This window comes from Tachypleus tridentatus, chromosome 8, assembly GCF_004210375.1.
Source record: "Tachypleus tridentatus isolate NWPU-2018 chromosome 8, ASM421037v1, whole genome shotgun sequence".
In the NCBI taxonomy this organism is placed as follows: Eukaryota; Metazoa; Arthropoda; class Merostomata; order Xiphosura; family Limulidae; genus Tachypleus; species Tachypleus tridentatus.
The window spans coordinates 2,014,034-2,041,148 of record NC_134832.1 but is presented as its reverse complement, the minus strand read 5'-3'; the positions used below and the strand labels follow the sequence as shown (position 1 = coordinate 2,041,148).

General features: G+C 34.2%; 1 long non-coding RNA gene across 1 annotated transcript in view; it reads right to left on the bottom strand.

Moving 5' to 3' along the window:
* The window catches only part of LOC143224078 (uncharacterized), a 47,814-nt gene extending 21,074 nt beyond the window's left edge, over positions 1-26,740 (bottom strand). The window contains exon 1 of the long non-coding RNA XR_013013192.1: positions 26,682-26,740. This is a non-coding gene — a long non-coding RNA (uncharacterized LOC143224078). The remainder of the gene's footprint in view (positions 1-26,681) is intronic.
* Between the last annotated feature and the right edge of the window lie 375 nt (positions 26,741-27,115).

Below are 27,115 nucleotides of genomic sequence, written 5' to 3'. Positions count from 1 at the left end.
TATATTCAGGAGATCGTTTCAGTGGTCGATTATTGTTTCTAGCTTCTTTTGTGTAATAGGAGTGATTGCCATTTGTCAACCACACTATTTACTTACAAATGATGAACAAGTTTCTATTAGTTACAAAGGAATTGCTGCTGCACTAGTGGCTTCTATTCTGGATTCATTGTATTTTAATTTGAACAATATTTTAGATAACGTTAATCATCATTTACTTACAATCTATATAACAATTAATATGATTTTCTTGTGGTTTTTTGTATTTGATATGTGAGCAACGTCTACCAGTTATAGGATTTGAAGATTGTTCTTGGACCAATTTCTACATCACTGCTCTAGGATTGGATGGTTTGTTGTGTGTGCTTGCCATAACACGTGGTTTTCAACTAGTTGAAGCTGGACCAGGCAGCATAGCAAGTTGTTCTGTAATTGTATTTGGCTATTTATTTCAACTTTTCATTGAAGATTCGCAGGTTCGAGTTAAAAGTATTGTTGGAGCTTTGCTGATCATCATGGCTATGCTTCTTTCATCTTGGAATATAATGCACAATAAAAACAATATAGAAATTCACATGACTGAAGACATTAGCCAGTCAACAAGCATTGAATTTCCACGATCTACATTTATTAATTGATAAGGGCTAACAACTACAATTCAAGGATTAATATCCTCAAGAACCAAGTTTCGGAATTTTGTAGCTAGTATTGGTTGATTTAATAGGACGGAGTCAACTCAATATATATATATTGTTATTCGAGTACAATAAACATTTTTTTCTTTATCCCTTATAAAACATTAATATTAATAAGAAATACCTTCTAAATTAATCCAAGAGTTAGAGTGTGTAATGTTCGCTGTTGAGTTAACTTCAGGTATGTTAAATCAGATAAGGTTATGTATATCAAAGTAACAAATTATTGATCGGTTTCTAATGTTTTACGGTATTATACTGTTTTTCATCAAATATTTTACTGTACGTTTTGTTCCAATAAATCGTGTTCTGTCAATGTTGTTACTAGTTCCTTTTTCTTAAATAACATTAAAGAATTTGTTTAAAATTCGTACAACAGATTTCAAGTTATATAACTTTTTATGATAAAAATTGCCATTTTGCTGGAATGCTTTAACAGTTCTCCAAAAGATTCTTTGATTTTCGATACTTATAACTTAATCCACAATACTTCTGTATTACATTTTAATTTTGAAATATTTGTCCAACCAGTACTATTTGTAGTTTAATTTCAACTCTCGTAGACATTCTGAAGAATAAAAATGTATACTCCTTACTAATTTAGAGTTTATAAAAATCAGTCATAAATTTATTTTGTGTGTAAATTAATACTTAAATAACTGATAAAATATATTCCATAAGGGGAGTGTATTAATAAAATATTCAAATATCATTTTGATGGAGAACATTTTGTAATGGTATGAATAATATGTTTCAATATCCAGTTCCAGTTTTTACAATAGATACATTAATAAAATGTAAATACACTAAACAGATGTTTATAGTTAACGTTATAATTTATGTATTAATTGTTCTAACGTTATTATCAAATAAACAATGTTTTATAATTCTCTTGATGTTTTTCAACTTGTTTGTGCATTGCTTTGTACAAAATAAAAGGCGACTGAAAGAGAGGTTTTAGCATGCTTTGGTGATATAGACGAGAGAAATCATGGAGTTGAAAGGCTTATGGGTGAATAACGAATGAGTGGATTAAGTGATAACAGTAACTATTTTATCAGTGTTTGTGCACGATATAGTTAATTCATTGGTGTGAGCATATTTAAGCACAGTAGTATACATCAATTGTGATGGATAAATATGTGTACTCTTCTCAACTTAAAGTAAAAGAGAAAGAATTTCTAAGATTTGATTCTACTAAATTACAACACGAACCTATAAGAAACGATTTTGTGATGGAGCAGCAAAATAGGTTTGTAGAATTGGAAACTGTGGATGATGACAAAGCCTTCGAAACCATTAACATAGAAGTGTTATGGAAAATACTGCGATTTTACGATTAAAGTTTTACATGTTTAACAAAGCCTAAAATGTTGGTTGATCATGTGAACGATTTGATGTACTGATGTTCTTCTTTATAGGTAAAACATATTACCTATCATAAAATAGTTAAAAACAGACGAGTATTGGAATTTGTGTTAGTAACTCATTAATGTCGAAAGCATATTGAGCGCACGATTTGGTAATAAACATATATATAGTATGAGATGAACAGAAATCAGCACACAGTAAAGAAAGTAATGTTTGAGAAAGAACTCGGTCAAATTAAAGTTAATTATTGTAGCAAGAAAAGGTATAACGATTAATATAGGCCTAACGACTTAATAAGTTAAAGAAAACTAAGAGTTGAAGAAAAACGACAAGAATAATGGTTTATTTCCTCAATAGAAGTTGCAAAATAATTAAACTAGCTTGAATGGACTTTGACAAATATACAAATAATTATCAAAAATACAAAAGAACTAAACGAAGCAGAAAAGTTTAAAATAAGAGAACACAACTGTTATAACTTAACAATAAATCAAGTGAACTATGTTTGGATAGTTTGGTGATATAATGTTTATGATATTCCTATAACACATACAATGTGAAGAATTTGTTCTTCACACCCTTAAAGTGTTCTGAATATATATTGTTTTGAAATCAAATGAAGTACGTATTGTTCATTTATCTTGAACTTATTGTCAACAAGTTACGGACACCTACTGTAGAAGAATCCTAATCCTTACAACAACACAATATATATATAATGCTACTATTAAAAAGTATAAGTAAAAATATTTTCATTCTGACTATTGAAAAAAAAATATTTGAATTTTAAAAGTCTAACAATATTCAATAATTCTTGCAGAATTTTATTCCTGCTCTCTTTGCTAATGCTGTTATCTCTCAAACATTTTTTATTGACATCAGATAAACAGCATTTATTGAGTTACGAAAGGACTGTTGTTGAAACATCTGCTTCTCTTATCATTTTAATTATTTATTATAAAATGTCAATTATTTCCTTCTTAAAATGTTTCTAACCACAGACAATTTTTTTATTATAGGTTTTTGTTTGATAATTGATCAATCTCTGCAGTAACACATTGTTTGTTTGTTGTTTGTTACTTTTTTGGAATTTCGCACAAAGCTACACGAGAGCTATCTGCGCTAGCCGTCCCTGATTTAGCAGCGTAAGACTGGAGGAAAGGCAGCTAGTCATCACCACCCACCGCCAACTCTTGGGCTACTCTTTTGCCAACGAGTAACGCCTTTACGGCTAAAAGGGCGAGCAAGTTTGGTGCAACGGGAATTCGAACCCACGACTCGATTACGAGTCCAACGCCTAACCCATCTGGCCATGCCAGTCCTATTGTTTTATGATAGCTTCAAAATGTTGTTTTCACTATGTGCTACCGTAATCCGTTAATATCCAACGAACAAGTTTAAAAATATCGCCATGCTACAAGTCTCAAAACTGCAGAATAATTTTGAACATGAACACCAAATAGAGAAAAATTGATTCAATATAACGTTCAGGATTTAGTTGTTTTCATTTTCCACGTAATTTTTAAATTATATTGTTCTATTAACCTTGAGTGGCTGACAACCTCATTGGATTTTCTACTTGTATCCATATAGGGAAATTAATCAATAATTCTAATTTACCCATCAAATAACAAACAGAACTGTGATATCAATATATGACTTTTCCAAACATAATCTTCAAGTCTTATCACATTGCAGAAGTAATTGTATCACAAACTTATATGATCTTTCACCTTCGCAAGGAATGTGAATAGACTTAGAACCAAAGTTATCATTGTCGACTTTCAATAACTCGGTAGTATCAACAAGTGGATCAAAAAGTCTCAACCCTGTGTTCCAGAAAATAATATCTTTAGACAATGAGGACGAAACTGAAATTCCTAGAATGCCTTAATGTAATTTGTTACTTAACATAACATACTTCTGTTTCGAAAACATATTCATCTGAAAAACATCGCTAAGAATTGTTCTGTTTTTCTATAGTTAAATAAAAAATAATAATTGCTTCATATTTTCCTTTAGTCATGCTAATGTGTCTAAAAATGTTCAAAATATATCTTTAATGTTTCGTATTTTAAATGGTTCGGATTAACTGTGTTTACACATATATTTTAGTATTATTTGCATATCTTTCTACAATAATTTGTCACTATTTATTTTAACTTTATTATACTGTTTTTATTGCATTGTTTATTATATAGACTGTGTTTCTATCCTGTGATGTCGAGAAAACCCACTTTTAGAAAAAAATACATACATAAAAACGGATCGTTTGGGTTGCAAAAAGCCAACACAATTTTACAAACACTTTATTCCTACCTACGTAAAACCGACTCACGCACACCACAAATATATGGCATCTCCAAACCTCATAAACCAGATTGTCCATTACGACCAATAATGTCCACATATGAATCGTTTAATTACAATCTTGGTAAATACATAGCATGGGCATTCTCCAAATATGTAACATCAGCCAGCTCATTCATCAAAGACTCTTTTAATTTCAAGTTTAATCTTAATAAACTTAATCATAAAGCCTTAATGCCCAGTTTCGATGTTATATCCCTCTTTACAGAAGTTCCAACCACTGAAGCCTGCAAGATAGCCTTAGAACTTTATATCCAAGGCCCTAACCCATCAATAAACATTCCCAACAACCAATTAGTAACTCTCATAGAATTCACCACGATAAAGACAAACTTCATGTTCAACAATCACAACTATATACAAACAAATGGCCTAAGCATGGGCAACCCAGTATCACCTGTCCTAGCCAATATTTTTATGACACAAGTTGAAACACAAGCAATTAACATAGCATTACATACACCACTAGACTGGTACAGATATGTAGGTGACACGGTTGAGGGATTTAGATCTACAGAACACAATTTTTTCAATCACATTATCTCTACACATCCCAGTGTCAACTTCACATGTGAACAGGAAGAAAGCAATCAAATATAATTTCTTAACCTCAAAATTACAAGAACCGACACACAATTCAAAACAGAAATCTACCGAAAAATCACCCATAATGGACTATACATTCCTTGGGACTCAGCACATGAAACAAACCAAAAACTCAACATACTAAGAAACCAAATAAACACAGACATAAAAGTATGCTTACCAGATAAAATTAACGATGAATTAGACAAAATAAAAAAATACTTCATCAACATCAATAAGTTTCCACCACAAACCGTTGAAAATATTATACGCACACACCTTGACAGAAAGCTAAATCAACCAACAAATGTAAATATATCTCACGAATAAAAAAATCACGAAACCATATACTGCTGCATACCATATATTCCCGACATCAGCAGACAAATAACAAACATGTGGCAAAACCTAGTAACAAAATATGACATTCCAGTTAATACCAAATTTATTCCAAAACCAGGCACAAAACTGAAGTCTATACTATGTAAAAACTACACTGACAAACACTACACCAACATTATTTATAAAATACAATGTGATAACTGCCAGGACTTCTATATTGAAGAAACAAGTAGAAAAATGGAAACCAGATTTAAAGAACATAAAAAGTCACCTTCACACGTTTTCGAACACTGGAAATCAAATAAACACAACATAACAATAGAAAACACCCAACTACTAAATAAATAAACAAACATAAGCAAACGCAAAATTAAAGAAACTTTACTTATACAACAACTTAAACCCAAAATAAACCAATACAAAGAAACACCTTTATGCCTATATCAAAAATAATATAACAAATAATAATAATAAAATAAATAATATAAAACTATGTATTCAAACATCTAAGCACGCCCTCTACATTCTGACACTCAGTTACACAACCCCTTTCAAACAAGTGGTCAGCTTTCGGTCAGTTACCTCTTTCTTTCTTTGTGGACCTGACGATGACCGAAGTAGGTCGAAACGTTGTTCGCTCTTCTACGTCAAAACTTTTTCTCAACCCAAACGAGCCGTTTCTACATATATGTGTGTTTCTATCCTATCTGTCAGCGGAAAGATTACGGACTTCTAAAAGTAAAGTTTTGTGTTTTAATATGTATGTTATGTTAATCACATATATAATTCATTATTTCTAATTAATAACTTCACACAAATTTTTTGATTAGTGTGATGGACATCAGTAATGTATCGTTCACGGTTTTCGCCATTTTCCCAATTATACAAAACTAATATTTTTTCGCGACTCTTACTGTCCACTGAAAATGTATGATTGTGTTATTGTTTAAAGTTTTATTTTCAGTATTTGTGTTTTGTATTTATTTCTGTAATTGAGGTTTTCCTTTATTTTTTGAAAAGTAAAGATATAACATGTCTGTTGAATTCACTTTAACATATAATTTCGTGCGCTTAAGGTAATTAAAGTAAAGACAAATATAATGATATATATAAAATACGCATTTCTAAGTTTCCTTTAACTTTTGTTAACTAATTATGACGTCTAAAAACAATTCATCCATATGAAGACTTTTCGTTTCATCTGGTATTTCAACATTAAGGAGAAATTATCGTTAAAGATAATGTAGTCACTCCAATTCATGATGTATGTTTTAAACATATCAAACAGTAATTTTGTTCCTTTCGTTTTGTAAATGCTTGCTACAATAGATTTCAAAATAGTTATATTTTCTGTAAATGCACAGGTAGCATATGTCATGTGTAAATAAACTGATAATCTGTGTTGTTTGTACACTTAATGAATTATAGAAAGCAAGAAGCGATTGAACGGTGAAAGTCAGTATAACAGTTTGTTTGTTTTTCTTATAGCAAAGCCACATCGGGCTATCTGCTCAGCCCACCGAGGGAATCGAACCCCTGATTTTGGCGTTGTAAATCCGGAGACATACCGCTGTACTAGAGGGGGACAGCAAACAGATATACCACAGAACCTTTCACATTGAAAGTACATTGAAGTGCTATTTTAAATATACATGGTCGTCATATTACGTATGAACAGACGTAATTAGAGGGAATGTAACAGAACATAAAATATAACTTACCAAGTCCAGTAAAAATATTCAACTTTTCGCAAACGTATAGTATCAGTTCTTTGTAGTATGAAGTTATCATTTGATTCAATTGTTCATTAGAACAGCGTATCTGAAACTTTCTCGGTTCACGACACCTTAAGGCCTCAGCAATTTTTTCGCGGCGCCCCTAGGCAAAAAGAAAAACCTAACAATTCCGTTTATTAAGTAGTTAGGTCTAAACAATTTAATACTTATTAAGTATTTATGTCCTGACAACTTAGTAGCCGTTTGAAAGAATTATTCACGTAAATTGAAAGTAAAAACAATATTTTTATTTCATTCTTAAATAACCACAATTACTAATAAGATGTGTGTGCCTTTTGAGCACTGCACAACATCTCAGATCTTGGAATCAGATTGCACATACCCACCCTCATTTCCCGTTTTACATTGATTTTCGCGCGATACTTGCTTTTTATTACAGCCACTGTCAAAAGCCCAGCTTTGCAGAGATACGACCTCGCAAATAAAATTAGGATTCGCTGAGCTCTAGCAGCTAGCAGCAGATATTCATCTTTTACTAATACCCAAAACTCAGTTAGTTCCATGCTGCCAAATTTTGTTTTTAAAGTCTTGTCACAAGACAGCTCGATAAGGTTTTATTCTTCTGCAGAGGTAAATTCAGAGGGGGGGGGGGCTTTAGTTTTGAGTAGGTCTTGAATCTATGAAAACTTCTCCAAATCTTCTGAAAAGTAATTTTCAATCTAGTTCACAGAGCTGTGTTAGTTGCTCCTCAAAAACATATTTTGGTTCGTGGGTCAAATCAACTTTATTGGATGTAACAAACCGCTGCAACAGAAGGAAACAATCTTTGTCACCATCTTCATTCATTTTTTTCCTTCATGTTATTAACTTTTCTCTGAAGGCCCGAAACTTTCTCTGCGAGTTTCAGAATATGCGTGTTGCTTCTCTGCAGGGAGAGATACAACACATTCGGTTTTACAAAATGATCACACAGGTATGCTAATTTTGACGAAAAATCAGTGTCCAAGAAGTTTTTAAGCACATTCGTGTTCTTCTTCTTCGAGACAAAATAAGAGATTCTGTCGTAATTCGAACACACGGGACAGTACAAGGGAGAGCTATCGGGAGCTACAGTAGTACAACAAAGATGTGTGTTCAGATCCCATATCCTCACAGAGTTTAAAAAAAACAAACTTGCCTTTTGTGGCCATGTTTTTATAAAGTTCACCACTTCCAACACACTTTCCAGAACTATGTTCAGTGGAGGACTTAGGTGCCAACGCACTTAGTCCAGTCTAATTTGTTTTCAAACATAAAAATGTCAAAGATCTCAAACAAGTCTTGAGCCTTTGTACGTGCAGTGATACTTTTACAAGAGAGAAGGTCTTCCACAATTTTGTCACCATCCACAAACAATATGTAGCAAATCAAATGAGTATCCTTGTCACTATTCGTCGCATCATCTAGCTGTAACCCGAATTCCTTCTCCTTCATTTTTCAATTAGTTGATCGTTGAACTATTTGGTCATATACTGGATTCTACGACTGATAGTATTGTCGGATAAAGGCACCTTTGAAAGCAATTTTCCCTCAGATTTAATAACTACAATGTTCACCATATTCACTGCAGCCGGTAAGATTAGTTCTTCTGCGATGGTGTGAGGTTTTTCTACATTTCGCTATTCTATATGCCACCTATGTAGGATGCTAGCAAAGTATTATTTGATATTGATGTTTGTTTCAAAAATCTATATTTTTATTATTTCAATTCTTTTACATTATCACGAGATTTAGGATGACTGGTCTCTAAGTGGCGTTTTAGTTTACTTGGAAGCATGCACTCTAGAGCCAAACCTTTTAGACATAATACACACTGCAGACACTCTTCATGATTGACATTTACCAAGGTAAAACCAAAATCTAGATAATTATCGTTATATTTCTGTTTCTTCACAACTTTGTCACTGGTCTGTGGTTTTCCATCCTTTTTTCTTTACTCCCACATTTCTTATTAATGTTCAAAAATCTTTCCATTTTTATACACAAGGTTTATAAATCAACAAAATAATTCTTTGAACTTTGCTGGACCTCACAGACACTTCATCACAACATCCTACATTTATTTTGATTACTGACGGACACGAAGAGTCGACAGGTATTTATATACAAAATCTAAAAAATGAGAAAGTTCGAGAAGTAAATGGCGTAGTTGAAAGTACAAGTAAACAAACACATATCTCAAACATTCGAGAACGTCATCCAAAGGATGACGTTAAGACTGTGAACTACCTCAAGCTAGTAGTTTGCACGATGTCCGAAAGATGCCGAAATCGCTATATATATGTGTAAAAACGGCTCGTTTGGGTTGAGAAAATATTTTACGTAGAGGAGCGAACGACGTTTCGACCTTCTTCGGTCATCGTCAGGTTCACCAAGAAAGAAAGAGGTAACTGACAGGAAGCTGACCACATGTTTGAAAGAAATTGTGTAACTGAGTGTCGGAATGTAGAGGGCGGTGTTAGATGTTTGAATATATAATTTTATTATTTTTAATTTAGGTATAAAGGTGTTCCTTTGTATTGATTTATTTTGGGTTTAACTTGTTGTATAAGTAAGGCTTCTTTAATTTTACGTTTGTTTATATTTGTTTCTTTATTTAGTATTTGAGTGTTTTCTATGGTAATGTTGTGTTTATTTGGATTGCAGTGTTCGAAAACGTGTGAAGGTGACTTTTTATGTTCTTTGAATCTGGTTTTCATTTTTCCACTTGTTTCTCCAATATAGAAATTCGTGGCAGTTATCAAAGTGTATTTTATAAATAATGTTGGTGTGGTGTTTGTCAGTATAGTTTTTACATAGTATAGACCTCTGTTTTGTGCCTGGTTTTTCAATAAATGTGGTATTAACTGGAATGTCATATTTTGTTACTAGTTTTTGCCAAATGTTGGTTATTTGTCTGCTGATGTCGAGAATATATGGTATGCAGCATTATATGGTTTCGTGATTTTTTGATTCGTTAGATATATTTAATTTTGTTGGTTGATTTTGCTTTTTGTCCAGGTGTGGGCGAATAATGTTTTCTACGGTTTGTGGTGGAAACTTATTGATGTTGGTGAAGTATTGTTTTATTTTGTCTAATTCATCGTTAATTTTATCTGGTGAGCACAGTTTTTATGTCTGTGTTTATTTGGTTTTTAGTATGTTGAGTTTTTGTTTTGTTTCATGTGCTGTGTCCCAAGGAATGAATAGTCCAGTATGGGTGATTTTTCGGTGGATTTATGTTTTAAATTGTATGTCGGTTCTTGTAATTTTTAGGTTAAGAAATGATATTTGATTGCTTTCTTCCTGTTCATATGTGAAGTTATTGTTGGGATGTATTGAGTTAATGGGTTAGGGTCTCGGATATAGAGTTCTAAGGCTATCTTGTAGGCTTCAGTGGTTGGAACTGAAACTATGGAACTGTCGCTATGTTTTTCTTTACAAAAAATGTAGTATTCCTAAGTAAAAACTGAAAGTTGCAGGTCAGTATTAAGTTTGTAAACGGATAAATTATTAGTAGTATTATTAGTAAGTATAAATTAAGGCCAAATAAAGATAATAATCAAAGTATAATTACAAGTGCTTACGTCGAAGCAAATAATGCATATATGTTTATATATTACCGTTACTTTTGTTTATATCTTACCATATATTACTGTCACTTGTTATTAATAAACTACGTAATGAAGAAAAAGACGAAAGTCTGGTTTTAATTCTGCCAGATTCCCTACATTTTTATCAGTAGCTGAACACGATAAATCTAGAGCACTTCACTAGAAAGCCACAAAAACCTAAAATCCGTACCGAAATTTTAACTTCAACTGAAACTCTTTGAGATCAAACTTCGTCACCACTTCCAACAAAAAACAATCACACACAGCAAAAGATCAGTTCTGTTAATCAGATAATGATCAATAGTATTAGGTGCATGACAAGATATACATGTGCTCCACACATGTAACACCAAAATAAATATAGTCTAGTGTACCGTCACTAGCAGACCCAGAAAAATTGAACTAGTACAATATTATTGCATTATAAGGCTTTTCATTGCGCCTGCTACCTTAAGTTTCCACTTCACCAAGCGCATTCTCGCGTATCGTTCACGAAATCAGTTATTGCTTTTGAGTTGATTTTTGTTTGTCGTTGATTAAAAAAAAATAACAATGCAGGTGATCATAAATGTGTCTTAGCTCTTTGTTGTAATTGTTACAGAAACATTAAAATTACGTTTCATGGATTTCCTTTAAAGATGAACAGAAAGTAGACACTTTACCACTCTAAATAAAGGTTATTCATTTCGACTACCATGGCATAGTCACGTCTATTTTCTGCTTTAGAGATATCGTAATCGCTGTCAAATTGACTATCTAAAATGTATCAATAAGCAAGATGACTATCATTTTGTAGTCATGGATATGAAATTGACTATTAGATATTGACGATTATCTATTACTAGTCAATTTGACTGACTCTTAGTCAATTTAAGCAATTAGTCACTTTGACTACCTCCCAGTCACAATGACCATGTCCCAGTCTGACCACTTCCCAGTTACCTTGACTACTTCATAGCAGCACTATTATGCTAGTCTTAAGGACTCCTCGGTGGTCAGATTTGTTTGTTTTTTGAATTTTGCACAAAGCTTCTCGAGAGTTATCTCTGCTAGCCGACCCTAATTTAGCAGTGTAAGAATAAAAAGAAAGCAGCTAGTCATCACCACCCACCGCCAACTCTTGAGCTACTCTTTTATCACGAATAGTGGGATTGACCGTCACATTATAACGCCCCCACGGCTGAAAGGACGACCATGTTTGGCGCGACCGGGATGCAAACCCGCGACCCTCAGATTGCGAGTCGCACGCCTTAACACGCATGGCAATGCCGGGCCATTTGTAATCAGGAAGACCAACACCATAGATAGCATTAACATATGAATTTACACTCTTGATGTTTCTTACAGCATTAAAGCGCAGTTTAAGCAAATGACTGTGTACATGAATTTTATTTCATAAGTGCAACAATTGGAACGTGACCAGAGCTAAACTTTGGAAGAATTTATTTATTTATTTATTTACTTTTATTTTTGAGGGGGTGAATAAATTTCTTTCACACAAAATAAATCCTACCTAAATAAATCTTATTTATCGACCACTACTATTTCTTCGCTCTTTTATTTGGCAATTGTGTTTTTATATTGTTGTATGCGTGTGCTGAACTATTCGAATATAAAATCCATTAATCAATACATTTATTATTACAATCCACAACGATCTAAGTTATGACTGAAATAAGGTTTCCCACATGGTTAACACTCGCGCTGACACTACACGTCCAGGAAATGCATTCGATTCGTCTAGTGGTCCGCAGCGCAAATCAAGTACAAATGGAAAGCAGCTCCATTAGGTGCGAGCGAGACTCTCTCTTTTCCAGAGGGGTGTACCAGGTCGAGTTTATCTGAAGGCGGGAGTTTTTTGTACAAGGAGGGCTGTAGGTGTTATTTGTGGAGAAAGGTTGATCATTCTTCAAGGTGGTCGAGGGTGGATTTAGGGGATCACATACAACAATACATACACAGGGGGGGGGGGGTGAAGACGGCACAATTGCTATGCAACCGCTCAGATAACGGAAAGAAGAAATCCAGGTAAATATTAATTGTTTATGTCTTATTTTCCTATACTACGTTTCAATAAAACAATATAAGAATACGAATGTTTAACTTTCTAGAATAGCTGAAGTGAATCCATCCGTATTTTTTGTACAACTCGTTAAGTGTAATCAAGGATGGTTGCCCGTTACATAATGTAGGTCTGTACTACTGTAGTGTAGTAGTAGTAGAGTAGGAATATTTGTATTTAGGTATACTTTGAAGCAAGTATGAAATCGAAAACATTCTCCAGTCTTGACATCACATATGCACATATTTGGAATCTTGAATGCACATCTTGTGGAAGAATCAAAAGCCCGCAATGATCCATGTTGCTGCTCTACACCGCTGCTAAAAAAATTTGTTACGGCCACCGCTACACAGATGAAAGTTGTATGCTCATTAAAAGGGACCTCGTCTGTTATTATCTGATAGATCTTTGATAATGAAAGATGACATACGATAATACGTAAATAATAAATCCTTATTTTTAAAAAAATCAGCAAAGCTACAAATGCTAAAGCGTACACACTTTATGCGACGTGTGTACTATGGCGGGATCCACTGACACAGCCAACAATGGAGTCACAAATGGGGGCGGCAAGACAGATCATTTGAAAACAGCAAAAAAGTGAAACATATATTGAGTTTAACGTGTGTTTTTGTAATTTAATATTACAAACTATCTAAAAATCTCTTTAGGGACAAAATGTATTTACATTTTTAAACTCTACACTTTGAAATCGAATGGTGCGAGATAGGAACCAGCGCCAGGCCGTACACTATGAATAGAAGGCCTGTGATCCTTCAAAATATTCCCCAACCCCTTTCCCTTCTTTGCTCTCAAGGAACTTTCTCTGACTTTGGGTTCCTCCCATAATCCATACCACATCTATACCGGTGAGAGAAATGTAGGATCCGGGGGATATTACATCGAGTCATGAGCAACCGAGTTGTGTAGATAAAATAATAAAAATTGCATACCCTTACGAAAATCGGGAGATACTATAGATCACGGATCAACATGCGTATGCGTCTGCAGAGATTTCCTTGTGTTCACTCTACAGTCCAAAATTCCTTTTGGATTTCTGTCCAATTTGGTAAATAAAATAGTCAGGTTGAGGTCTGGCCAATGAATATATTTGGTCACCTCCGAGGAGGGTGGCAAGAATTTGAATTTTGAAGTACGTGTTTATTCGCTAGATTGAGGGCAAGTCCGACGATACACCATCGGTTCGCGGGCGACCGACATTTGCTAGCTATTATTGTTGAAATTTATCATTAAATGTAGTTAAATAAATGATAAATTTTACGTTCCAGAATGATAACCCGTGACATTTGAATGCATGTCTTGCATGATATTTATTAATAGACATTGTGAAATTTGGAAAACCTTGGAGATAAACATGGCAGAAGAGTCAGACGTTTTCAATATTTTCCCTTGCCTTAAATGTAATTATAAGGTTAGGCATTTTAGCAAGCTTGTTTCACATTTTTCTTCGGTTCATGAGCATGAGCCTGGATTGGTTGTCCCATGTGGGGTTAATGGATATGAAATACCATTCAAAAGCATCAGATGTTTGAAAAGACATATAAATGAAAAGCATGGATTGTTTGCTACTACCAGTATGCATGATAATGAAGCTGGTGGTGAATGTGCCGAGTACTTTATTGAAAAGAGATATAAAAACTCTTACAATGATGAGGCAGTTGATGGTAATAAGGAGATGGTTGTCACAGAGAAGCGAAAAACCTCAACTAAAACAATTCTGCAGCTGCGTGAAATTGAAAAAAAATACTTACAAAACTACAAGTAATTTTTTATTAATTTGTTCTGTTCTATTATGGCTGCCAAAGATAAACATTTCTTCCAAACCATAAAAACAACATTTATCAGTGAGGGGATTTCTATAAATAGTATAGTTGCAGTGATGAAAGCTTGCAAGAAAGAAGGTCTAGACTTTTATTCCATGATTGAAAATTTCACTGACAACAATAATTTCCAGTTTTACATTGAAGATAATTTGTCATTTGTAAAACCTGTTGAGTATGACCTGGGAATTGCTGGTGATGGGAAACATGACACAATGCAGTATGTTTCTTTATTAGATACTCTGAAGTGTTTGCTTAAACATGATGATATTTTTAGCCAGGTTGTTTATTCTCGCCAGTCAGCTAATGATTGTCTTAGAGATGTCGTTGATGGTGAACATTTCAAAAACCATCCATTCTGGCAAGAAACTCCCCTTACCCTTCAAATCATTCTCTATTTTGATGAGTTTACAGCTGTGAACCAGGCTGGAATACGAGCTCATGCTTACAAATATGCTGCTTTCTACTATCAGTTACGCAATATTGAACCTGCTTTGAGATCTCAGCTTCATTGTATATTCTTAGCAATCTTGGTAAAGAGCCAAAATGTAATAAAAACATGAGTTAAGTACAGTGATGAGACTTTTGATAGAAGAATTAACTGTTCTTGAAAACATTGGTATTGACATTGTCAAACCAGAGGAAATATTCAAATTAAGATGTGCACCTCTTGTTGTTACAGATAATTTTGGAAGTCATGCTATTGGAGGGTTTCTTGAATCATTTTCTGCTCTCAGATCATGTAGATTCTGCATGGTAATTCTGGATGATTTAAAAAAGTTGACTAATATTTCAAAATGTCCAGAGAGATTATTGCATCCTATAATTACCAAGTTGCAATGGTCGAAACTGAGCCGACTTAGTCAAGTTCATATGGGTTTAAAAAAAATCGCTCCTGAACGTTCTGTAGCAATTTTATGTGGAAAATGTTCTACCACCTTATATATTACATGACCTTTTTGAATCTGGTTTGGTGTCAGAAATTTTAGTTTTACTCATAAATCAGTATGTCTTGTCTGGATACTTCAGCCTTCAGTACCTTGCGGCCAGAGTGAAGGAGTTCCACTGCAAAGGAACTGATAAAATTAATAGGCCTGAGCTTGTTATTTTGAGAGGGTCTACGAGGTCTGTTAAAAAATATGCGGACTGTTTGAATTGCGCGGCTCGAGTTGGTTCCAAGGAAATCCACTTGGTGTCGCTAGGTTCGAACAGATCAGCTGATTCCGATGCCATTTCCCGATTGCAGATATCTTCATTTGTGTATTAGCTACGCGGTTTTAAGTGAAGTGCGATTTTTTCGTTTGGCGGATTTCAGAATGAATGACCTGAAGGAGCAACGACTTGCTGTAAAACTTTGTGTTAAACTTGGAAAATCTGCGACTGAAACTTTTGCTATGCTTAACACGGCTTACGGTGATGTTGTTATAAGGCGTACGGCATGTTTCAAGTGGCATGAACGTTTTAAGGATGGTCGATATTCCATTGAAGATGATGAGCGTTCTGGACGTCCTTCCACGTCAACTGACGACCCACACGTCGACAAAATCAACATCTTGGTGCGGGCAAATCGACGTCTGACTGTCAGGGAGCTTGCTGAAGAGTGTGGGATATCAGTTGGATCTTGTTACGAGATTTTGACCGAAAAATTGAAGATGCACCGCGTTGCTGCGAAATTTGTGCCTCAGAACTCGTGAGTTTTGGGCCAAACACTCGATCACTGTTCTTCCCCACCCCCCTACTCACCTGACCTTGCTCCTTGCGATGTTTTCTTGTTCCCCAAACTCAAAAGACCCTTGAAAGGAAGAAGATTTGAGACGATTCCCGAGATTAAGGCAAATGCGACGAAGGAGCAGGAGGACATTACAAAAGAAGCGTACCAGGACTGTTTGAACAAATGGAAACACCGTTGGGATAAGTGTGTGCGTTGGGGAGGAGAGTACTTTGAAGGGGTCCCAGACCTGTAACTTCTAAATAAAGTACATTTTGTTTTATGAAGTCAGTCCTCGTATTTTTTGAACAGCCCTCGTATACACATTAAGCAAAAAGCTGTGCAAATTTGGTATCTCTTAAGGATTTTTCCATTACTGGTGGGTGATACAGTGCCAGAAGGCAACAACAAATGGGAAGTTATGTTGGCTCTGTTGGATATGGTAGAATTGATAATGTGTCCATCAGTGCCATATGCAAACATTAAATTCTTAAATGATGTGATACAACAGTTCCATTCTCTTTATGAAAAAGAATTTCCAAATACAACTCTCAAGCCAAAGGGACATTTTACTTTGCATTACCCATAGATGACCCGCTAATTTTGGTCCACTGAAGAATGTGTGGACCATGAGATTTTATGCCAAACAGTTTTTGTTGATGTTGGACAACGTACAAAAAACAGGAGAAATCTAGCCAAAACAATGTCAATGAGACACCAGTATAAACTGTTCACATTTGAAAAGCAATGGATTTCTTGGAATAGATGTCTTTGACCTGACTAATCCTGTCAGATTGCCTGAAAATTCACTCGGAAAAGAGCCACACCTTGTCAGTACATTTGTTGGGGAAGGCGATTTTGTCACTAAAGCATCAGGCTGTAAAGTCAACTGCCTCACGTACAACACAGGGACAATGGTTGTCAGTAACTATGAATTCGACAGTATTCAATTTTCTTCAGTGATCTGTTGCTTTGTTCTTTGGGGAAAACCTATATTGTATTGTCAAAGATACAAAACTGTTGATCATCACAGGCATCTTCATGCTTACAATGTAGAGCCAATGAGAATCTATGAACTCCTGAGCATTTCAGATCTTTATGATCATTACCCATTGCCTTGTTATGTGAACAAAGGTGAAAATATGATCATTCTACATCACTACATTCGTGGCGACTGATTGATGACAATTTTTAAACAGAACTCGGTAATCAGTGGTAAATTTTAACCTCTTTTATGTAACTTGGTGTGTACCTTCCAGTGACAAATTTCATCAATAGATTTGACATATTATATGTAAATTTGTTTCTGCCTATTTGTGACGAATTTCATCAACATTTTTAACAGAAAGAACTTGTGTCATATTAATATGTATCATGCATATTTACGCCAAAATCACGACTATCATCACCATCTGTTTAGGTCAGACTACTTATATTTGCTTTTACCTTTTAAAGACTACTATTTGTTAGGGAAAAAAATACTTATTTAGCTAATTTATACCAGTCCTGCTGGTGTTAAATTTATGGAACTTTAATATATCTTTTCGTGTATTGCAGTTGTTCTTCAATGACTTTTCTGCATGTGTATACATGTAAATCATTTTTGATCAATACCATACTTTTAGATTCTAGAGAGATGGCTTTATCCTACCACATTACCTACAATGAAAAAAAATTGTGGTGTCAGTAAACGATCTGGGATTGTTGCCCAGTAAGATTTTTAACAACCTAAATCTGCATGTAGATGCTACTGACTTGTATGCTGAAGTGTACAGTCATGTGAAAAAGTTAGGGCACCCTATGAAAGCCTGTATATTTTTGTAACATTTTTGGATATGTAAATATTTAATATCAATTTTAACAATACTGAGAAATTATAGGAATATGACTAAACAATTAAAATTGAAGAAAAGACTTTTCAAGATCTTCTGTAAATGAAATTCTACAAAAATGCATATTCTAACTGAGATAAAATTGGGACACCCCAACATTTATTCCCACTTAAAATGGCTCAACTCACACAAAGGTGTATCAGACCAGGTGAACGTGATTAGAAGATCGTTACTCAGCATTTTGAATGAGGCTTGCCCTATTTAAACCTCAGACATTTAGTTTGGTGTGTACCTGACTGTTGAAGTGAGAGTGAGCACCATGGTGAAAACAAAAGAGCTGTCTGAGGCCTTCAGAAAGAAAATTGTAGCAGCTTGTAAGCCTGGTAAGGGATTTATAAAGATCCCAAAATATTTTGAAATCAGCCATTCCACTGTCTGGAAAATAGTCAACAAGTGGAAGGCTTTCAAAACAACTGCCAACATGCCCAGGTCTGGTCGTCTAAGCAAGTTCACCCCGAGAAAGAATGTAAACAAAGACCAGGACTTTTGGAATAATGTTTTTTGGACAGATGAGTCCAAAATTGAGTTATTTAGACACTAAAACAGAGGACATATTTGGCGTAAACCAAATACAGCATTCCAGGAAAAGAACCTCACACCAACTGTGAAGTATAAAGGTGGAAGTGTCATGGTTTGGGGCTGCTTTGCTGCAGCAGGACCTGGACAGCTAACATGAATCCACCATGAATTCTACTGTGTATCAAAGGGTGCTTGAGGAACATGTGAGTCCATCTGTAAGAAAATTAAAGCTGAAGCGGAATTGGACCCTGCAACACGACAATGACCCAAAACATACCAGTAAATTTACCAAGGACTGGTTGAAAACTAAGAAATGGAGAGTCCTGGAATGGCCTAGTCAAAGCCCAGATCTTAATCCCATTGAGATTTTGTGGGGTGACTTTAAACGGGCTGTAATGTAAGAAACCCCTCAAACATCTCACAGCTAACAGAATTCTGCATCGAGGAGTTGGGCAAACTTTCTTCAGACCGATGTCAGAGACTGGTAGATGGCTACAAAAAGCGTCTCACTGCAGTTTTTTTCAGCCAAAGGGAGTATCACTAGCTATTAAGAGGTAGGGTGTCCAAACTTTTTCCTCAGTTAGAATATCTATTTTTGTAGAATTACACTTACAGAAGATTTTGAGAAGTATTTTCTTCAGTTTAAATGTTTAATTATATTTCTATAATCCTTCTCTATTGTTGAAATTGAGATTAAATATATATATATATCCAAAAATGTTACAAAAATACACAGGCTTTCATAGGGTATCCTAACTTTTTCACATGACTGTACATGGAAGACTAGCAGGACTGGTTGGATGTTCAATGGTCTGACATTTCAAAACCACAAGCAAAGTTGCGTGTTTCTCTGGTTTCTAATGCTGGGGTCTCTGACGGAGAGATAGCTGTTGTGGTAATTCGTTTGTAAGAATGCGCAACCCATTTAAATTTGAGTGATTATAATCATTTATGTAGTCATTGGAAATCACTCTGCAGAAACTTTATTCCGAAGAAAAGAAGTAAAATTGTTCAATATACATTATTCAACATAGCACAATTACTGTTGTTAATTATTTTGATTACAAATTTAGACCCGTTAAAAATTTATTTTAACCAGAATCCACCGAACCCTGAAGTGTTTTCAAGCAAGCAGAGTGGATTTTCACCCTGTCCCAGCACTAAACAAATTCAGTCCATATCATCATGATAGGATATGTCCTAATGAATGTCAAACAGATCTTTCAGCATGTTGGAGAAATAGTTTCATCTTTTACTTGAGACAAATAGGCCTTAATTAGTATTTCATTGCAATCAGTCAACCCCAATTTGTAAGTGTTTTGAACTATTTGATATTTTCTATGGTCAGCATCTTAGCATTCAAGCCTTGGTCAGTACCTTTCAAGCTGGAAAATTTATCAATTCTGCCTAGATCTCCTGCTTTGCTGTTGTCGCAAGGGAAGCCTGTTGAGAAAGAAGGTTGCTTCCATTTACTGGATGCAGTCTACACTGAGGTTTCTAACTATACCTTGTAAGTGCTGTGCAGTGAATACCATGTGTATCATTTCTGATTACAAGCGTATAATTATATCTCTTCAGATGTCTTCATCTGTACTTGATAGCCTGCCTAACCTCTATTTTCCAGATATCCTACTTCAAGGCAGTATGACCAAGTAGTGGATGAAATATTTAAGCGCTACCCACAACTGTCAGATGCCCCAAATCTAACACCTCAAGGAGTCAAGGGTCAACATGACTCATCTTCCATGGTCGTTGAATAGTCATCATGTCAACCGCTCCTTGGACGAATAGGGTCACATTGACTTTGTCATGACTACTGTGTAGTGGTTTGCAGGTAGGCAATGAGACTATTGTCAGGTAGTCAGCATTGGTCAGAATGACTACCTAAGGAAAGACATAACGACTATCATAGAGCAGTCAAATTTATTATCTGCCAGGTATCCCTGCCACCATCACCTGACTATTTTTCGACTACACAATAGTAAAAATGACTCATATTTAATAGTCATATTTTGTAGTCATCGATTTTAGCGACTACTTGGAGAGTCTTTTTTGACACCGCTTGACTACCTGATTTATTATTCAAAAGTCGTCGCCTTGACTTGTTCTTATTTTGAGTGTAGTTACAACAATTCTGATACAGAGGTAAAAACTAAACTTCTTGATTGTAAAATCAAACCAAGAATAAAACCTGGCTTCATTTCTTACCTCCAGTCTCTACCCAATACAAATGATAATGAGGTGTTGCCGAGGGAACGTAGCTTGAGGGTAAAAACAACAAAAGAAAGAACTTATAAATGATATCATCTGTTCATCATCTGCTTTATGTTATCAAAATGGATCCGATACATGATCATAGTTATATGGTTCAAAATCATAAAAATGTAGTCATTGAAGTTGAAGTGGCCACTGCAATGTAGAAAAAAGGTGTTAGTTAAAAAAAGAAAGAAGTGAAGATTATATTGTTGTAGAAAGAAAAAAGAAATTCATGCTCTGTTCGTTAAGTTGGTGTGGAGTATGTTTTTATCTTTATTTTCGTCACATGAGGACGATGAATACATGGTTCTTAACCTTTTTCAAACAATTACAGCAGAGGTTATCTTCGTTCTTCGTTCGATAAAGATAATACAGAGACATATAAATAGGTTAAGGTTAAGGTTATCTTGAATGCGCAGCATAAACTTTAAATAAGAAGTGAAATACAGTTTGTCTAAAACGCTAAATAATTTTCAAAACAATTATATAGATTGATGTTTAACTGTGAATTATTATAAGTTTGTGTTGTACTTTTTCAGAACTTCTCAAAGACAACACATTAACTCATTATATAAACAAGCAAATAAATTAGGTAATTAACAATCAATTCCTTCACCACAACCAGTAATCAATACCTAACCCGGCATGACCAGGTGGTTAAGGTACTCGCCTCATAATCTGAGTATCGTGAGTTCGAATCCCCGTCACACCAAATATGCTTGCACTTTCAGCCGTGGAGGAGTTATTATGTGACGGTCAATCCCACTATTCGTCAGTAAAAGAGTAGCCCAAGGTTTAGCGGTGGGCGGTGATGACTAGCTGCCTTTCCTCTAACCTTACACTGCTAAATTTGGGAGGGACGACTAAATGATTCCGTATCACTTTTGTGTTACACATATTTTGCATCGCATTTCCAAGACAGTAGTTTAAGAAATCATAAGATCGACATAAATTTCAGAGCCTTAAAATATTTCTTAAAAAGGAGTGTAAAAACAGTTAAATAAACAAAATTATTTACAACAGATTTTACAAAAATTACAGTTTACAATTATAAAAACAGGAAAATTGAAATGTATATTAATAATAGGATAAAATGATTATAAGGACTGTGTATTACATAGTAGTTTGCGTTCTATTAGACAACACCTAATCAGAAGTAAAAGTTCATTCTTGTAGTTTGATTGTAATAAATCTCTGTATTCATTTTACTATAAACTGTTGTTTTTTCTTTCAGCTCTTCTTACATAATAGCTGGAAGAGTTGTTACTCTACATATACAAAGAAACATAACTTTATTTATTTGACGGTGAGTTAGATTGTAGGGAGAGAAACATACCCTCTGAATTTTAGTAGGTCTTAGAGCATGTGGTTAAAGTACAGCACTACATTCGGGAATTGTAGTGACTTCGTTATTTGCCGTAGTGATTTCCGTTCAACGCAAAGATTTTAGGACTTACAGATAGTACACTGTTAGAAAACAATAAAATGACCATCTCACCAAAATAAGGTATGATTAGATAATTTTAGGAGATCGGATTACATGGACCATCATCACCTGACCCTTATGATGATAATAAAGTTGTATCAAATCTATAAAGCAAACAAGTTTATAAAGTCTTGTTGAACACCCAGTTACCTCACACAGTCATTGGAGTCTTGTTTTAAAAGAATATTTGAACCAAATTAAGAAATATGTAATTATAATAATATACTAAATTACATGTTGCAATTAATGTGGTTCTTTTGAGTGAAATGTATTTATTTTAAACTTCGAAGTAGACAGTAATTTTTTTCTTTTAATCTTTCAAATTATTGTTTTTAAATAATACTTTAACTTTTGAATTAATTATTTCATTTATTATCTGTGTTCAGTTTTATTAAAGCTGAGTTTCTTCCTGCAAGAAATATTAAAATTTGGAGAAGAAGTTTACTATTTGGTTTGATTTACGTAGCAAGGGACTGTCAGTACATTTCGTATCTGCAAGAAAGACGCAGTATTAAACAAGGTCTTTTCGCATAAATATCACAGTTTCCCGTGACTAGTTTCTAATGCTCTATTTTTTGTTACAAGTTGAAAATTCTGATAACTGATATTTACCATAAATCTCATGTTACCAAACTTTTTCACATATATTTCCCCACGTGGTTATCAATTTGAGGTTGTGGATGCCCATGTTTAGCTTGGGGGCATTTATTTGTTCATGCATTTTAAATTACATTATAAATTCATATGTAGGATAAAAAGATAGTTTTTCAATCAAAATTTAGGATTTTATACTTTAAACTTCAGTTTTAAATATGGAGATTTTTGAAGTACAATCCAAATGAAATTTCTGTTGCTTCTTTATTTATTTTCGTTAATCCAAATTTTCAATTAACACAAGTGATAATTTGTCTACATTCCAGACTACTACATTTAAACGAACCCGTTTAGAACTAACACATCCTGGCTGTTTAACAAACTAATGTGTTATCAAACCGCATGAGAACTAATAATGCATTTGATGAAAAGTTTTCATTTTATATAAATGCAACTGTTTTTCTAAAGTACAGGAGTTTTCTACTATGGGTTAAAATAATTAGCATTGAACTCTAGAGTTATTTTGATCAACCTTAACCTGTTTTATTAGAACCGAGTAATATTTTGGAGCCATGAGAAACCAAAAACAGCTGACCTAGTCGAAACTTGAGCTAAATATCTTTAAAATAATTTTTCTAAACCTAAAGATATTTAGTTTTAAAACAATGCCTGTATGGATCTCACATGGGTATAAAGTTGTGTCCACAAAGTACTGGAAATAGTTACAACATAAAACATATTTACATATTGGAATGATACAACAGACTTACGTCATTATAAAATTTGTAATCAATCAGTCCATTAAAACTAAAAGAATGATTTTACAAAATGACGAAAAAAATATACGTTTTACAATACTATAGTAATTTATTAAGTAGCATAACCTTAAACAAAAAGATAAAGATATTTCCAGGATAGCCAGTGACATAAAAGCAGTTGTTCCTGCATGACCAAGTGTGTTAAGGCGTGCGACTCGTAATCTGAGGGGCGCGGTTTCGCATCCTCGTCGCTCCAAACATGCTCGCCCTTCCAATCGTGGGGGCGTTATAATATGACGGTCAATCCTACTATTCGTTGGTAAAAGAGTAGCCCAAGAGTTGGCGGTGGGTGGTGATGACTAGCCGCCTTCCCTCTAGTCTTACACTACTAAATTAGGGACGGCTAGCACAGATAGCCCTCGAGTAGCTTTGTGCGAAATTCAAAAACAAACATAAAAGCACTTTCTACACTTATATGCCATACTACACATTAAGTTTTCAAATAACCTCACCATTATTTTAAAACAACTATTATTTAACATTAATTATAGAAATAAAACAGTTTCTAGTATCAAAAGTACAACAAAAATACCAGTAACTTACTATACAAAACTAAAATCAATAAAAAAATGTAACGATGAAACTGGAAAAAGACTAATACATCACATGTGTTTCGAGGTATCAATGTGACAATCTTAGAAGCATAATATTTTGCAAAATATAACCCTTTTTATACAATCATCACACCACTAACTTGTATGTTAAATAATTTCTCGCTATCTGCTGATAAAATCAGGTCCATCAGTCTTATTTATTAATTTAAATTTACTTATTTATATTTAATTTTCTCAACAGATTTATATATATTATAACTAATTAAATTTGCATATTGTGCTAAAATAACAGTTTCTTCTCATTGAGTTGCTGTTCAATTTAGGCCCGGCATGGCCTAGCTCGTAAGGCGTGCGACTCGTAATCCGAGGGTCGCGGGTTCGAGCCCGCGTCGTGCTAAACATGCTCGCCCTCCCAGCCGTGGGGGTGTATAATGTGACGGTCAATCCCACTATTCGTTGGTGAAAGAGAAGCCCAAGAGTTGGCGGTGGGTGGTGATGACTAGCTGCCTTCCCTCTAGTCTTACACTGCTAAATTAGGGACGGCTAGCACAGATAGCCCTCGAGTAGCTTTGTGCGAAATTCCCAAACAAACAAGAGCTGTTCAATTTAAATGCTGTGTTCTGATAAACATGAAATAGTAATGTTATTGTTTTTACCATTTCTTTGTGTTCATTGACGCTGAATTTTAGATTTATTCTAGTCTATTCTGTATAGGCTATTTCACCTTCACAATATTTTATGCATACCAATTTTTTCATTAAATCAGTATTATCTCTAACTGTATTAATAATATTACTAACTTTGTTTATTTGTTGGTATACCGGAAAAAATATTAATTTTTTTAAAATCTGTTTTTGACAGCATAAGTCTGGGAAATATGATGTTGTTTGTAATTACTCATGAAACAACGCAATCGGACAAATAAGGTTGAATTGAAAACTACCATTCATCGCAAATCTTTCATTGTAATCATTCCATCACATCAAAAATCTTGTCAAACTAAATCTCAAAAACTATTTTTTTTACTTTTATGTGAATACGGACAGCTAGCACAGATAGCCCTAGTCCAGCTTTGCGCGAAATTCAAAACAAACCAAACTTATGTAAAAGGAAACTATAATTATGTTGCAAATAGGATGATATTAACAATTAGTTATCATTAATTGAGCTCACAGTTGTAGAGAGAGGTTTTAGTCCTACCTTTGTTGACAGAGCTGTTAAGAAACTAATAAACGAAAATAAAAATATTAAGTTTGCTGGGAAAAGTAAAAAAAAAAAGTTAGTTGCTATAATTTATAGCAGAAATTTTAAAAAATGAATGAATTTTCCGGTATACAAACTAATAAAGAAAGCTAGCAAAATTCTTATTATAGTTGAAGATAAAATTAATTTAATGAAAACATTTCTTATATGTAAGATATCATATGAATGTGAAATCGCTTCCATAGAATAGACTAGAAAAAATAAAATTTATAAATAGGAAACACAAAATAACAGTTTAAAACAATAATATCACTATTTCACCTTTAGCAGAACACATCAGTGAATTGTTTGTTTGTTTGTTTGTTTTTTGGAATTTCGCACAAATCTACTTGAGGGCTATCTGTGCTAGCCGTCCCTAATTTAGCAGTTTAAGACTAGATTGAAGGCATCTAGTCATAACCACCCACCGCCAACTCTTGGGCTACTCTTTTACCAACGAATAGCGGGATTGACCGTCACATTATAACGCCCCCACAGCTGGGAGGGCGAGCATATTTGGCGCGACGCGGATGCGAACCCGCGACCCTCAGATTACGAGTCGCCCGCCTTAACGCTCTTGGCCAGGCGGGGCCATCACATCAGTGAAACTAAACACATAAATCAATGGAAAGAAAAACTGTTATTTTAGCCCAAACTGGAAATTTAATAAGTATGAAAATATGTGAATCTATTGAAATAGTGAAATATTAGAAAGTGAATTTAAATTATTCAATAATGATGATAAAAATGAGATTTTTTAATACGCAAGTTATTGTTCTCGGAAAGGATTGCGAAAACTAATATATTGAGAAAATTAACAACCGACGCACACCTGATCTAACTGAAACACTTAGATGTTAAAAAAGGTTTATATTAAATATTTCTATTAAAATAGTTTACAAAATGTAAATTCAATTCAACTGATAAAAGATCACATAATTGTAGAATAAAACAACTAAGTATGGATTATTTTCAACTTACTTGTGTGATGAGAGACAGACTGGATGAATTGTACGACAACTTTGTATGCAAGGCACACCAATTCAGAAGTGGAGGTTGTACGTGTAGCTTTATTATATATTGCAGCACATAATTGTACAAGTACCATGGTACAGATGGTCTAGCTTTTTAGGTTGAGTTAATTAACCACTGAAAATGTTTCCTCATGTGTGTATATACGGAGAAGAATAAATCTAGTTTAAAGTTGAAATCAGCAAGTACAGCAGGGTTCAATAGAATATTTACGAACGTATAGAGAGATCTTTTATGTTCTCTAAACGTAAAAATCATTCGTAAATTGGGGACTACATTATTTTGTTTTCATTATACTTTTAAACTTTTCAATAACACGCACTTTTTAAATTCCTTTCTGCGCGTTTCTCAAAAAATGTACTGAGACTACATTCAAAGTTCGT